The 16,274-nt window shown below is 34.3% G+C and overlaps 1 protein-coding gene across 3 annotated transcripts in view; it reads right to left on the bottom strand.

Moving 5' to 3' along the window:
* Positions 1-1,405, bottom strand: part of LOC109727260 (SPX domain-containing membrane protein Os06g0129400-like) — a 34,769-nt gene extending 33,364 nt beyond the window's left edge. Inside the window, exon 1 of one of the 3 annotated variants that reach the window (XM_020257300.1) lies at positions 976-1,405. The gene's annotated coding sequence lies outside the window, so the exon portion shown is untranslated. Of the gene's footprint in view, positions 1-19; positions 532-975 lie in introns of those variants that run through there. The other 2 variants (XM_020257301.1, XM_020257302.1) reach the window with 2 other exon arrangements.

The raw sequence follows: 16,274 nt of genomic DNA, 5'->3' as shown, positions 1-16,274 counted from the left end.
ACAGATAGCTGTAACTCACCACGATTGCAATATTTTTGTGACATAAAATTTACTTTCGAGTACTACTCTTGATATGTAATGTAGCATAACAAAGTTAAGAGATAAGAGCACTTTCCTACAGAATAATCAGCATTCAATAAGAAAGTTTAAATCTAGGAACTCATTTTCCGTCATCAATACGAAGGCTTCGATGCGAGTTAGTGATGCTTTTATTTTATCTTCTCTGGCTGATCTGAAATTTTGTCATTTTCTTATAAAGTTCTGCAGGGTAAGTAGACAAGTAGCTTGAGCTCATCATCACATGCTATTGTTGTAAATAACGCCAGAAAGCATCATCTACGGCCAAACAGAATCTTCCGTGTAAATCTGCCGACAACAGGCTAAAAAAAAACAGACAAAAACCCCACCGTCTACACTTCCATTATTACTGCCAATTTGAAATAACAGATCAAGAAGGAACAAGTAATTGTGATAATCTTTCATTCTCTATTCTCTATCTAGCATAATTTTCCATAGATTTGATATTTCTGTTTGAGTTGATTTGCAATAATAATAACCGAATAAGCAAAGAACAGAAATATCAAATCAGGTCAAAATCCTTTAAAAAGAGAATTTCTTAAAATAGTGAGCCTTCCCATCAAATGATTTCCCAAACAGTTCCCAATATCCTCAAACCTGGACATAATTAATGTAAAATTAACGTTAGCAGCTTTTTTTTTTTTTTTTTTTTTGTTGTATCAATTTGCGAAATATCAAAAAGTTTCCGGGAATCACCCCACGGAAGATCATTTCCTCTCAATTCTCTCCATTGAAAAGGAGTGTAAAAGAGAACCCAAAAGCAATGAATAACAAAAAAGAATCACAAGAAGAATAGGATAGTTCTGGCCAACGATCCTCATTCATTCTCTAGAATTCAAGCCCATCTCACGTCAAATAAAAGCAAAGCAAAAACCCATCCACAAAACGAAAACGCACCTCAAGATTTTGATTCTTCCTCTTCTCTCTCTCTCTCTCTCTCTCAGATCAACTGAGACGCTAGGAAAAAGAAATATATATATATATAAATATTATCTATGATCCTCCGATATCGACCGAAGTTGGGCCGAAAGTAGAAAGCGAATAAGACGAATCCCCGAACGACGAGGAGATAGACACGTGGGACGATTAAGATATGATGAGAGAGAGAGAGAGAGAGAGAGAGAGAGAGAGAGAGAGAGAGAGAGAAAGAATGGTGGTAGAGAAATTGGGAGGGGGGCGTTGCGTTGGAGAGGCGATAGGCGGTGCTTCCGTCCGCCCGTCCGCATTTATAGGCTGCCGTTTTGGGAAGGGAGAGCAGACGGGCCGCCACTCGGTGTTGCAAGCAGTGCTGCAGGCTGCAGCACAATTCTCTCTCTCTCTCTCTCTCTCTCTCATTAAATAAGTGCTTAACGAACTGCGACCTTTCAATTTTTTTGACAGATGCTCCAACGTTTTTCTTTCAAATGAGAAATTTTACTTAAACATCCCAAAAGTAGTAGAGTAGCTTTTACAACCCTATCGTAAAGATCAAAAAAATTTAAATGATTTTTAGCAAAAGTAAAAAAAAATAATATATATTTTATTTCGGAATGTACCGATAGAATTGCAAGCAATCTCAAATGAGTCGTTCCCTCTTTTCTTTCAATTAAAGGTATAAATAAATTACATGGTTATTTCAAATGTTGGAAAATCCTATTTATTTTATTCTGACTCATGATAAAAGTAACGAAAATAAAAATAAATTATGTTCTATTTTTTAATCACGAAACAAAATTATCATAAACACAGGAAAAAAGGTAAAGTTTTTTATATTATAATGTTATAAAAAATTATGTGTAAGGTATGTGGTGAAAACTGCTGATTACTAACTTTGCTTAAGAGATTGAACTAGTAAATTATTTGATTCAATTGGATGAGTCTAATTGTTATAATAAAACTTTAAAAAATTCATTTGTATTTTTTTTTCATTTGAGAAATACTATATACACACTCCAAAAGTGTATACATATCTTACGCTCTAGACATGCTAAATTGAAGATAAGTCTACTAGTCACTTGATGTGACTAGCGAAGAATATCTTATCCTGAACTGTACCTCTTACATCTAATACTTCCTAATGTTAAAGTTTACTGGTTACTTGAAGTAAATAGTAAAAAAACATCCCACCCTAGACCCACCCTAGATTAGATGGGGTATAAGATTAGATATGTAAACGTATCAAATTTGGGGTGAATTTTTAAAAATCCAAACCTGAACCTGACTCCATATCCAAAATCCAAATCCGACGGATTTTAAAAATTCATATCCAAACCCGAACCCGGCTAAAAACCCGAACCCGAACCTGAAAATTCGAACCCGAAACAATTATTTCTCTTTTCAATATTTTAAAATATATTATATTAAATCTAAATTTTTAAAATACAAATTCAAAATATCACATCAAATTTTCATATACATATTATATATAATATAAAATAAATTCATATTCGGGTCGGGTTCGGGTTCGGGTTCGGGTTCGGGTTCGAGTTCAGGTCGGATACAGTCAAAATCCATATCCGTACTCATATTCGTCAGGTTTTTGCTTTTGATATTTATAATCGAAAACATATTCATTTAGCATCGTATAAATTCACTCCGTTCGGATTCGGGTTCAAATAAAATTTCAGATATCCGTATCCATTGACATCCCTATATACACCTTTTAGGAATGTATAGAGAGCATTTACTTTATGAGGAATGCTACACATAGCAATACCATGGGTACGCCCCAAAATGGGATGTACATTTTATACCCATTTCATTCCAAGGCTATTGTTACTTTATTTGTCACATTAATTTTGTTTTATTTTTATTAAAAATTATTTGAATTTTTATTAACTCTAGAATGGGAATATAACATTTATATTTTCTTTTCGGGTGTATAAGATTTACGTTCTTCATATACTCTAGGATGGGAGCATAAGGAGTTTTTGGGAGTACAAGATTTATAAGATTTATTAACTTATTTATATTTATAATAGTCGGCATAAGGAGGATATCGTATTGCTTAACCCACGGGGAGTTCAGCTGGGGATAGCTTATTCCAGGGTGTAAAGATTAGCTGGGGAGTGCTCATTACAACCTGGATTAGTCCACCACGTCAGGTGCGGTCCGTGGGACCACACTATTGAATAGGTAAAACTTCAAATACCACTCCTGTGGTTTCGCACTTCCTTACTTTTAGCATTTTGTGATTTAAAGTGTATCAATTTAGTATTCTCTGGTTTTACTTTTCTCTTTTCGTCAACTCTATCGTCAAGATTTCGTTAAATTATATACAAAAAACTTCAGATGCTTCATCTAGATTTATCGAATATTCACTTTAGTACTTTTTAGTTTTAACTTTATTACTAATTTAATAAAAGAAAATTAGTGAATGGACTAATAAAAAAAGAAAAATAAAACCATATGGTACTAAATTGATACACTTAAACCACAAAATACTAAAGTGAGAAAGTGCGAAACCACAGGCGTGGTATTTGAAATTTTTCCTTAAAAATATATGTGTGTATATATATTTTAAAAGGAGTCCGGCTGGGATACTATTGATAGCACAAAATATTTGGTGCTATCAAGTTTTCTGCCGTTAGATTTATCTCTTTTATCATTTTCATTCGTTCGATTATACTATTCAACTAACCACCCACTCAACTCTAGGGGGCCCACATCATCCTAACAACACATCTTTTAATCCAATGGCAGAAAACTTAATAGCATCAAGTCATTTGTGCTATTAATAGTATTCCAGCCTAGTTCTTTTAAAAGTGATATTTACAAAAGATACTTTTTAGTTTGATTATTTGGTTGGCTATAAAGTAAAAAAATAAAAAATATATATAGTTTTATGATTTCGATAGCTTGATTATTTGATTAGAAATAAAAAAAAGTAAAAATATAAACAAATGATTAATGCTCGTAATTTAAATTTAAACTTATATTTGAATTTCAAATCCGTGTTAAATTTATAATTTAAATTTAAGACTTGCAATCAAATTTGCAACTTAAATTTAAAGTTTAAGTTATAACTCATAACTGAAATTAAATTCTAAAATTCAATTTCAACTTAAAAGTTTAAATTTGGAAATCAAGTTTCAATAGATAATCTAAGTGTTGGCTTAAATGGGTTAGCATCCTGCCCTATGGCGGAAGACTATGTTGGATCGAGTCATGTTCGAAATGACGTGATGCTAGGTTAGGTCGAGTCATGTTCGAAGTGAAGTGAGGCTGGTTAGGCCGAGTCACAATCGAGACCCGTGGGCGCTGTATCTGTACGCTTTAAGTGAATTGGTTGCGTATTTCTAACAGCTCGAGCTTTTGAGATTAATGGTTAACACTAATGATCCGACACTAAGTTTAGAGTTTGAAGCAGTTTGAATTTAAAGTTTAAATTGAAGTTCATAACTAAAAATAATTTGATTAAAATTTAAATTTAAATATTTTATTATAATTTAAATTTAAAATTTAAAACTGTAATTTAAATTGAAATAAAAATTTAAAACTAGAACTTAAATTTAAATATATATTTGAGAATTTGAATTTTAAAAATTTTATGTTGAATTTCAAATTGCAAATAAAATTGAAAATGAGAAATTAAATTCATAATTTTAATTTTAATTTAAGATGAAATTTAACTCTAAAAAGAAATATAAAGATTAAAGTTAAAGAGCAAATATAATCTTTTAGACAACCTCTTCATTTTCGGCGACTTCGAAATTTTTTAGGCTGAATTCAAAAAAAGTAAGATTTAGTTAAAATGACTTTTATATTCACTACAAACCAAACAATTAATAAAACATCACTTTTTGAAAGTATTATTTTCCGTGCTTCATTTTTTGCCAACAAAGAAAGAAATTGTAATTTCTATTAATTAGAAATATATTTTGAAATGACGGTCAAAGTCAATGTTACCATACAATTCTTGATAAAAGGCTCTATGTGAAAGTATGAATATTTTATTTTGTATAGCTCTTTTATTTATTTAAAAAGCATATAATATTTGATAGATGGTTAATGTAATCAAATGTATAGAATTAAATATTATATTTAATTTCTTGGTTATATTTTTAAGATAAGACAAATAATTTTTGAAGTGAATTATGCTATCGTATCAAGCGGTGAAAATAAGAACCTTAATTAAACTTCTATCTTTCAATCATACAAAAAGAAAAATAATTATAACATGTATTTTTAAAAAAATAAATTTAACTAAAAATGTAAAATAACTAATTTTTAAATTTAAAATTTTAAATACTAACTATTAACTATTAAGTCATTTGGAACATGCGCTAGAGACAGTCCAAAAAAACTCTTAATATTCAAAAAATCTTAAGACAAGAAAATCTTATGCCAACGTCAAATGGGGCGACAGAATGTGAAGAACGTACCAAAAGAGTGTAATTAACTATTGCTCTTAAATCAATGCGTCTAATAATTTCATCGTAAATTTAACGATTGATCGACCCATCCCTCAAGGAAAAATTTTAGAATGCAACGGGTATATTGGTGACCTGGCATAACAAACCAATCAAATATCTTCATTTAGAGCTATATGTCACGGACTTAACGATTTGATTCGCAAAATCCGTGCGGCGCTCGCCTTCCTTCGCGAAGTGAGCAAGTCTGCCTCTCTGCTTGTCAAGTTAGGACCTCATCGCCCTAGACTAGTACAAGAGAGATATGAAGAATCCTCTCTGCTTGTCAAGTTTCACTCGCCCTAGACTAGTACAAGAGAAAGACAGGCTTGCTCACTTCACGAAGGAAGGCGAGCGCCGCACGAATGTTGCGAACTAAATCGTTAAGTCCGTGACATATATGTCCCATCATGATTATAAAAAAATATTTTTATTGTACTTTTGTTTGAAAAGAAGAAATATGATTGGCTTGCTATTGATGACGTGGTACAAGTGTGACAGTGTAGAATTTCTCTCCCTCGAGGGCCTATTTGGTTTGTAATTAAGTAGCCAAGTGTAACCCAAGTTCTATTATTTTCAATTTTTTTTAATATAAGTCAAAAAAGTAATATAACTTAAAATTATTTTTAACTTTTTTTTAAAGTGCCGAACTTAAGTTTCACCGCACTTAATTTTTTCTAAAAAATTTATCAAATATTAAAATCTGCACTCTACTTCATTTCAAATAGATTGAAGTTATTATATATATATATATATTTTTTTTACAATGAGTTAATATTGCTTCCAATAATAATGAAGGATTTAATTGTTTAATAGGTTGAATTTTATGGGAGTTACTTTACTACTATAATTAGGAGGTAATAGGTATCCACTTAATTACCTACATCAAAACTTTAAAATAATAAAACTCAAAAAACTAATTTTACCAGAATTAAGTTACATCAAAATAAATAAAAAAAATGATTGAATTTAACTTTCAAATAGTATGAATTACATTAAAATAAATAATAATAAAATAATTATACTTGAGAAAAAAAACTCAAATATTACTTGCATTTGAATTAAATGGGATATATATAATACAGATTCGTGAATCCAAACTTCCCTAACCAGCAGGGTTTAGGGTTGGAGCTCTCTGGATAAGGAAATGCGCCAGCAACTAATCAGTGGCCGGTGGAGCAATTGCCCGTCTGCATTTAGGAACGTTTGTGATTAGTCATCGATCATCATCGACTTTCTATTATGACTTTTTTTTTTTTTTTTTTTTGGTTCTTGGTTCACGCGCGCATGAAAGCAACACAACACACGTGATGACGACAACCTTACACATTTTCTACCAAGAATGTAGTAGGGACTAGGGAGGGCAGACGATCCTTCGCCGGCCCCTTGTCAGTTTCATTTCTCACCTGTAACTTTCATCCCTCCTCCCTCTTTTAATTCCAACGAGGGAGAAATTAATGTCGTCTTCTGGCACCGGCAGTCGAGATTAAGATGTTACACTGAATGCAATGTCATTATCTAGAATTACACGCGTAGGGCTGTGTGGTCTCTAATTATATTGTATTTGAAACTACAGCCACCTATCGACCTCTAAAAATGAGTATTTAGTATAAAATATTCAATGAAGTTGGCGCGCATTGAGACATATATTTTCTCGCGACAAAACACATAGAACTTACCGACCATTTCTAGAGCAAGTGGCAAAGGACTTGGTGGTTGGTATCCGAGACTTAAGTTCGAATCCTAATTGATTCACATTTCTAGCTAAGTTTATTTCTAAATAAAATAAACGAAACGGGTAGCGTGCTGCCTATCTCTATCTCTCAAAAAAAAANTTTTGTTTGAGTGCGTAGACTCTAAATAGCAAAAAAAAAAAAAAAAAAAAAAAAAAAAAAAAAAAAAAAAAAAAAAAAAAAAAAAAACACATGGAACTTATTCTTTTTAAGTTTATGAAGACAATTTGAGCTTGTCGACAGAAGAAGAAAGAAAAAGATAAAAATAAAAATAAAAACAAAAACCAAGTTTGTCACGGGGAACGAGCTCGATCTGATTTGTTGACCTAAGTATGTTAATTGGTTTTATAATTAAATAGTTGGAAGTACAAAGATAGGAGAAGGTATTATTAATTATAAAAGCAGATAAATAAACATGTAGACGTGTACATATCAATCAGGGAGAGACCACAAACTATTTCAAATTTTGTATACACATTTTTGACGTGCTAATACGGATGATTCCCCGGCATATTAGGGCAGTAGTCAATGGTGCGAGAAGAGTACGTTGACACAATCAATCTAATGGCCTTTCCGATAGTGATTGAGATCAACGAAGATTTTCGGAGGCGCCGCCTTTGATTTAAAAGAAAAATCAAAACCAGAGTAAGAATTGAAGTATGGAGCAATAGAAAAGAACAATAAGAATCCCTTTATTTGTTTGACTCGGAATATTAATCAGAATCGAAATTTTTAGTTAAGTTGGGTTAGGATTTGATTAGATTTGTAGTTTATTTTCTAGTTTGGTAAGAATTAATATTTAAATTTATTAAAAATATATTAAGATTTAAATATTAATTAGAGTATAAATCTAACTAGATTAGAATAAATATTTAAATCTATTGAAAATAAACTAACTATATAGATTTAAATATTTCTTAGAGTTGAATCCTAATTATATTAGGAGTTGGGTACGTTTTTGTGGCCGCCATATATATATATATATATATATATATATATATATAGAGTAGCATTAAGGAGCTGAAGAGGCTGTGAGAGAACATACGGCAAATGAGAACGTACGGCAAATGTGAAGCCTGCCGGTAGATGGTCCATATGGTAGACAAGAGAGAGAGAGTCTTGTACGTCTATGAGTAGTTACATGCATCTTATAGTGCACGGATGCATGTGAGAGAGAGAAAAAAATTATCTTCTTGTGGATTTATAGAAGATAAGAGAAGAATAGAAAAGATTCAAAAAAAATAACTCAGGTTGTAGTTACTCAGTTGTAGAAAAGGAGTCTTGTACGTCTCTGAGTAGTTACATGCATCTTATAGTGCACGGATGCATGTGAGAGAGAGAAAAAAATTATCTTCTTGTGGATTTATAGAAGATAAGAGAAGAATAGAAAAGATTCAAAAAAAATAACTCAGGTTGTAGTTACTCAGTTGTAGAAAAGGAGTCAGATGTAATCTTCTCTTATTTAATAAATTTTATTTATTCTTTTTTATCTTTTTTATAATTATATCAGTTTTTGTTAAGAAGACGGGTTTATAGTAAAAACTTCATTTGACGCTTGCATTGCGAAATCCCAAGTCCCCAACAATCGGTACTGGATACATAACAGTCGGTATCGGAGTAGGTTGTGGATTCTCAAAATCCGACACCGGGATGAGTACGAATTCCCGACAAGTTGGAAGAGTAGGGGTTTAATTTGCTTCGCCATAAACATATTTAAGGTTGTAGAGCACAACAGAAGTTTTGATTTGGCCTCGGTAGCAAAAGCATGTCTGATCTTTTTGGCTAAGTTGGGATCCATGTGAGTTCATTTACGCATCCTCTAGCTCAAGACGAAGATGTAATATATTAGACTTTGCTAAATTGGAAAAGCTGCAGTTTGAATTGTTAATCAGCATGTCTTCAGAGTGCTGGATCAAGTTAGGACCATTTTGACGTGAAATTGATGTGAAAATATGTTTCAGAATTGAACTTTGGATGATTTTGAGCTTTTGGAGACTTCTCGGACGCTGGAAATACGTTCTAGGCGCCCAAATGTACTGTTTCAGATTGATCCGGCTTCGGATCTCACTTTGCACAGCCTTTGATTTATATTTTGAAACATCGTCTTTTACAATGCCTTACATAAGATACGAAAATGAGAAACTAGAAGGCAAATTGGAGAGGAAGCTTGCTTTCTCTACTACAAGGTCTTGCTCTTTCAGTTTATGGGAGATATGGAACACTCAAACATAGTTAATTCGGATTCAGTATATTGGTGACGGACCGTTTAATTCAAATTTTCAATAATTCGCGAATAATTCGTGAATTTACTAACTAGGCACTCAAACGGGACGTCTTTCTTGATGAAGAGGACGGTAGTAAAAAATGACTACCCTTCATCTAAGAGCATGTTTGTTTCACATAAAATAGTGGGTGAAGTAACCCACGGATGCATATTTTTGTTGTTTGGTTTATCGTAAATTGATTCCCACTTCTTCTAAGTGTTGTATTTGACTTGGTCTGGATGGTGCTGAAGTACTCAATTATGAAAACAAAGCAAAAGAAAAAATAGTAAACAAAAATTAACTACTGTAAGTCTGTAACATTCTTTTATCATCTTAATTATATGCTAATGTGAGAATGTTTAATAAAATAGAAAAAAAAAAAATGTACAGTTCTAAACCACCGATTTTCAAAATGACTTACACTCCGATTGTCAATTAAACAAACAGTGGTGGAAACAAAAGTTTTACAGTTCTCAACCAATGGTGTGAGAATATTTACAGTTCTAAACCACCGATTTTCAATCAAACAAACAGCGGTGGAAACAAAAGTTTCACCTCAACTTCAATTTAACTAAAAATCAATTTCAACATGAAATAACTTACACTCCTAAATTATATATGCTATTGAAAACAAGAATTACTAAGAACTGCAGCTAAATTTTGAAAATTTTGAAAGCTTGTATTGCTGATTCAAAATGATTCATAGTTTAGATAAGTTCTGGACATTTTTTACTTAGAATATTAATAAGTAAAGCAATGTACACTATCAAAAGTTTAAAATCTATAATTTACATTTTATTATAGAGTGTATGGGTATCATTATTATTACATTTTCCTTTGATTTTCGAATAAATCGGGAAAAACAAAAGTTATCTTCTCTATTCTGCCAAATACTGTAATAAAAGAAGAATAACAAGAATATTTAAAGGAATGGCAATATTCTCATGCTATGTTTAGCTAATTGAGGGTAATTAAAGTAAAATACAAGTAATGATTATATATATTATTTAAAGATATATTAAAATATCTTATAATATATAATAATAATAATAATAATTATTATTATTATTATTACTATTATTATTATTATTATTATTAGTAGTAGTGGAATAATTACTAGTGCCTATTATTATATTATATTTATTATATATTATATTTTATAATTTTTATAAATTTATATTATATGTTATCTTATAAAATACCATACAATATAAAATATTATAAGATAATAATTATATATATATATATATATATATATATATATATATATATATATATTATATATATATATATATATACTCTAAATATATTTATTTAATTATAGACTATTATTTTAAAGTATTTTTATATATTATTATTGAAGCATGTTATATAATAAGATTGAAGTGTTTATATAATAATATGATTTAATAGTATTGTATATAACGTTATAAATTATTTTATTTATATATAATATATATATATATATATATATATTATATAGAAGTCCGGCTACTATACTAGAGTCGGCTACTATCTATTGATAGTACCAAGTCTTTGGTACTATTGAGTTTTCTACCGTTAGATCTATCCTTTGATCATTTCCACCCGTTAGATTATACTATTAAACCAACCAACCACTCAACCCTAGGGGACCACTATCATCCTAACCGCACATCCTTTCATCCAACGGCCAAAAACTCAATAGTACCAACGGCTTGGTACTATTGATAGTATAGTAGCATAATGGGAAGTTGCCAATGTCCAATGAAAATTTGGGCGCGTCAATTGCATCTAGCCGGACTCTAAAATACGCATTAAAAATAAATTTATACTATAAATAAATTATTTAAATATTTTATATTATATTTTGTGAATTATTTAATATGCTGTGCGGTACATGGAGTATTAATATACATAAGTTGCAAACAAAGATTTATCCTTTTTCTTTTTTGGATCAAGTGTATTTATGTACATCACTACATCCTTAAAAGCTTTTTAATAGAGATTTTAAAATCTACTTCATTAAATATAACTTAAATTATTAGACTTTGCATGTCACGCCCCGACACCCGCCTATTTGGTCGGATTCAGGGACGCCAATAGATCGCCGAACGGATAGAGTCTCCCCTATACGTTCAAGGCGTCGCAATCAATACAATACAAGAAATTCCAACTAGGAACAGTATTCAAGCAATGATTGCATAAGGAAGTATCAAACAACATAAAACAACTAGCTATTACAAGCATTCACATTAGATGCATTTTTACATCACAATTACATATTATATTTTACAACTTCCAAATACAATCCGAGTTACTACAAATTTATTACAAGTTTGTTTCTTTCATCTCTAACCCCTAAGTTAGGCCACTTCGGGGTACCACTATCTCTGGTTTCGGGGTAGGGCGCTATCTACGGAGTTACGCTCTCTCCTCGCGTGTGAACCTGTACCCCCAAAAATAACATGGGGGTGAAAATTATATAAATATAGTTTCCAGTGGGTACGGCCACCCAAGGAAAAAACTCGACCCACCAGGTCTGAAGGAGGCACTGCAATATGTTAGTCCAACAATATCCACAAATATATAATTTATGCAACTAACAATTACCACGTTCATGCATCACAATATGTAATATGAATATAATACAATTATGTAACTATGTAACCATCTAGTAAATCAATTGATCCTACTTTCAATCCTACTGTCCATAACTCATATCAACTAGTTTTAAGGTTTCTACTACCTTAGTTCCATAGCTCAAGTCCAACTAGCATCTAAGGTCTCTACCGCCTTAGATCTTGCCATTTATCACTAGCCTTTAAGGTTTCCACTACCTTAACCAAGCTATCCACCCGACTCGGGCTCGAATCAATCATCCGCGAACTACCGCGCACTGGCTGCATCACAGCCTGGCTGCTATCACAGCCCACCGTACTCTTTGGCTTTGACATCTGGCGGCAAACACATCGCACACACCTAACAATGGCTCAAGTCAATCCTGGCGGCATCATCCAATAAGCTAAATGGGCGAGGAGAACCACACATACCCATTTCAAGCTTATACCGGGCGAGGAGAACCACACATACCCGTTAGATCACTGTTCTCATGGCGTACCGAGCGAGGAGAACCACACATACCCGTTGAATCATTGCCGGTCGAGGAGAACCACACATATCCGCAGTTATGATTCTAAATGCCATCTATTGTATTCTGCTGCAAGTTTCCACCGCCTCTTCTGCGGCCACATCACTAGGGATTCCGGAATCCATTTCCATTTCTCAAGGGTCATCTACAACCCTACAATGTCGACCTATCTAGGCTCAACCCACAAACATCCTAGTGGCTGCTACCACTATAGTCACAACCTAGGTTCAACCACGCTAGATTCTATATCATCTATACCTAGATCTCGATTTCTAGATTCACTTGTTCAACCTATGTTTACTAATACTAGGTTTAATGCCACTCATATCCAACCTATGTTCACAACACTAGGTTCATATCCAACCTATGTTCCATAACACTAGATTCAATACCACTCGATCTAGTTGATATTCTACTTGTCCACATCAAGCATTATACTTGTCTTCCAATGTCGAGTTTTCTAACCATTCAAGAGTTATCGGCATGCATATGTTATTTAACATAATCCACAATATACCAACATACATATACATCAACTAGCATCTCATCTAATATAATATGAATTATGCATTCATCACTATTATCAAATTGTAGTCTAACATAGTATTCATCTCATGCATTCATATGTTCTACAACTAGCTACCATTATATGTATTAATGATAAATAACGCTCCACTTCGACATGGAAGTGAGCTAAACACTTCGGTGAGTACAACCCACCTCAAATCGCTCTCCGATTGCTTGTAGTCACTTACAATCGGCCTCCCGCGGTATTCGTTGTCCGGTTCGGCCCGATTTTGTAAATGATCACTAACAGTGTGTCAATTCGCGGCCTCGGATTTTAAAGGTCTATAACTTGATGCCGTGATACTAGGAATCCGTTTTTGTGATTTTTAGACGCCGCATCGGCCTTCCAGGCGGAAACGAAGCAAAAACGTCCTTTTCTTCAATATCTTCGCGTAGGCTCGACGAATCGCCAAACCGACTTCGCCAACGCGTCAGAATACCTAGCAATTAGGTTTACATGGGTCCAATTTAGATCAAACTCTAGCATTTACAAAAATCCCATTTGGAAGCCCTAAGATGCAATTATTGCAAACTACTCCAAATCCACTCAAGATTTAAGCAATAATCATCTCATTAGTATTCTAGGGTTTCACTAAAACCATTCTTAGAGCATATAAATGAAGCTCTAGTGATCTACCGTTAAAGCCCAAAAAGCTTACCTCAAGGGCAAGCTCCAATGGAGAGAAAGAAGATGAATAAGTAGATGATCCCTCCTTCAAGCTTCTTCTCCACCTTCTCCTTCTTCTCCTTCTCTTGCTCCACTTCTAGAGAGAGAGAGAGAGGGTTTCTGTGACGCACTGGACCTTTGCAAATTGCGAGGTTCGAGTGTTTGATCTGTGTGACGAGCCATCTCAGACTTTCTGAAGGGTCGTAGACAGTGTTTCGACCCATGGTTCGAGTCCCGAGAATTGTGGTTTGAAACGGTGTACCAAAATCCAAAAAGTTGGATTTTTGGTTAGCTCTCGGGTTGCCTTCAGTGGGCTGCGTACCGGTACGGGTCCGCTTGCTGTACCGGTACGTGGTCGATGGCTGTACCGGTACGTGGTGGTGTACCGGTACACAGACCATTTCCCCAGCAAACCCGAGGCTCGGGTTTGGCTTTTCGTGGGTGGTGTACCGGTACACAAACCCGTGTACCGGTACACAGTGCAGAGTGGGCTGTTTCCGTGGAGGGGTGTTTTTGCAATTGTTGCAACCTCTTTATAAACAACCCCAGCCCCTTTGAGAGCTCCTTTGAGCTCTAAACCTGAGGAGACAAGGTAAGAACTCCCTCTCTTAAGTTCTCTTCCATTTTTGATGGATTTTGGTAGGTTTTGATCTTCTCCTCCTTGCCTTTCTTGCTTCTTTTTGGGTTTCCTCCATGAGAGAAGCCTTGAGCTCGGGATTGGAGCTTTGTGGAGGGAGAATCTTCAACCCCATTTGGATTGGGGCCTAGTTTGAAGCTTCTAAGAGGTTAGTAACTAGATCATTTCCTCTAGATCTAGTTTTTGTTGGATTTTACTAGATCAAACCCTAGATTTTGGATTTTAGGGTTAAATTTGGGGATTTTCGTTTTGAGGGCTTTTGTATCAAATTGATGGGTTTAGAACCTTTGTTTAGGTTAGATTGGAAGGACTCTAGCTCCCATTTGGAGATTGTGAGAGCTTCCTTCGCAATCGGTGAGTCTTTCGTCAACCCTAGCCCTATATGCTTAAAGATTGAACTTAGCGTCGTTTGTTTCGACTAGATGACACTTGTTCTCGTACCTTTAGGGTACTAGGAGTGTGGTGGACGCCTTCGTCGTGGCAAACGAGAGCCTTCGTTGATGACGGTGGGTTTGGCTTCCTTGAAATCGGAGGAAATTCCTCCTAAGTGGTTAAATGCTTTCATTCTCTTCGAATTCATGCATATTCATGTTTAGTAGCATTTATGGGAATTTTTGAATGCTTGGAACTCATATATTATGCATCAAGAAAGTTACTCTATATAGTAGAGAGACAAATGTGCCGTGTTAGTATGCATGCGACGAATATTCTATGAGATGATAGGAAATAAAGTTTCATGCTTCGATTTTGACTAGAAATTATAAGTTCTTGAACTTAGTATCCATGTTGGGACAAAATGAGCCATAGTGTCATAAAGAGGCACTTGGACTAGAGAATTATTAAACTGCAACATAGAGACTTGATAATAGGCCACATTGACAACAACTATATTCCATATTTGAGATATGATGAAATAGTGACTTGGCCACGAGGACATTTGCTATATACCATGTTACTGAACATGAGAATTTGGTACTTGCGACTGATCGTTTGATTACTTGCCATTGTGCTCATTCGCACATGCTTGTGAGGGTCGCTCCCTACAAGCCGGCACTCCGGAGATAGCCATCGCGATTCATATTCGCCGTGCGGGATTGGGCGCCGAAGTGGATTGCCGTGGGACAGGCTCATTCCTAGGGTGGGGATGTTGACTACCACGGGGCCATTAGGCTCGGCACCGGCCAGACAGCCTTCGGGTGGGTCTCAGGGCCATAGACAGCCTTCGGGTGGGTCTCTTCAGATTCGACTTGAGTATTCATTATGACATGTGGACAGATGATGACTTAGTGTACTATTTGGACATTGACTAGAATAGTAAACCACGGAACTTTACTATTTCGCATTGTGAACCTTATGAAAGTTGGAGACTTTTACTTCATGCATAATCGCTTCGTACTTATGCTATTTATGCTAAGTAGAAATATCATATTGTAGTAAGTTACATTTTACTTACCTCTTATTTTTCTACATTTATAGTCACTGACCTCCTCTTCTTATAGCTTTTGGGCCTTGTGGCGTAGTTCACTGAAGTCAGTAATTGCCCACTGGGAACTATTTTGATAGTTCTCACGCCCCTGTTTCTATGTTTCCTTTTCAGAGCCTTCGGCACCGGCGGAGGCACGGGATCGCGGCAAGGGTGTCGCGTAGCTAGCTCGCGGAGAGTTCTTTTGCCTAGGTGGTCTACTCCTCCATTTTATATTTTGAGAGAGAGTGTGAGGCTTTTGTATCCATGTATAGAGACCACCTGTGTACCTACCTATAGCACTTGTATTTGGGATCCCTATTGTACTTACTTTATGTTTTAATCA

Source organism: Ananas comosus, linkage group 22, assembly GCF_001540865.1.
Source record: "Ananas comosus cultivar F153 linkage group 22, ASM154086v1, whole genome shotgun sequence".
Taxonomy (NCBI): Eukaryota; Viridiplantae; Streptophyta; class Magnoliopsida; order Poales; family Bromeliaceae; genus Ananas; species Ananas comosus.
This window is presented reverse-complemented; position numbering and strand designations above follow the sequence as displayed.